Here is a 949-nt window from a genome sequence, read left to right as displayed (position 1 = left end):
AAAGGATAAAACTTATAGACAAGCACAACTTAAATACTTTTGGCCAGGTATGAAGAATTCTATATATGATTATATAGAAAAGTGTGTAAAATGTGTAAAGGTGAAGGGAAATACACCAAAACCTGCTCCTATACTCACCTATCCCATTCCACAGAAACCTTCATGATAGTGATTGTAGTTCACATCCTGGAAAGGATAAAACCTATAGACAAGCACAACTTAAATACTTTTGGCCAGGTATGAAGAAATCTATATATGATTATATAGAAAAGTGTGTAAAATGTGTAAAGGTGAAGGGAAATACACCAAAACCTGCTCCTATACTCACCTATTCCATTCTACAGAAACCTTGGGAAAGAGTTCACATTGATACATTAGAATTACCTATGTCAGAGAACGGCTTTAAATACCTATTTGTTTTATTGATTATTTTTCAAGATTCTGTATATTACAACCCATAATCAATAAGAAAGCTGAAACTATTGCTTCCGTAATCTATGATCAGATAATCTGTAATTTTACTACACCTAACATCTTAGTTTCAGATAATGGGACTGAATTTAATAACAAAATCTTGGAAAATCTATGTAATGTATTTCACATCAAGAAAGTCAATATACTCGTGAATCATCCCAAAGGTAACGGGGTAGTAGAAAGGTTAAACAAAAAGATAATTATATGTCTTAGAACCCTAATAAGTCCTCATAGTGTAACTTAGGATACTTGGATTCCTTGTGTTAAGTGTACCCTGAACAATCAAATTAATGTAGCAACTGGTGATACACCTCATTTTATAATTTTTGGGGAGGACAAAACTCTGCCATATGAAATGTTGACTGCAGACCAGAAGCCCATATATAATATGGATGATTATATATCAAATAGGATAAATACTCTTCAAAGTATTCACCAAAGAGTTAGGAAACATATGCAGGTCTATTCACAAGAG

This window comes from Oratosquilla oratoria, chromosome 10 (genome assembly GCF_046742065.1).
Source record: "Oratosquilla oratoria isolate Oo_2021 chromosome 10, ASM4674206v1, whole genome shotgun sequence".
In the NCBI taxonomy this organism is placed as follows: domain Eukaryota; kingdom Metazoa; phylum Arthropoda; class Malacostraca; order Stomatopoda; family Squillidae; genus Oratosquilla; species Oratosquilla oratoria.
This window is presented reverse-complemented; position numbering follows the sequence as displayed.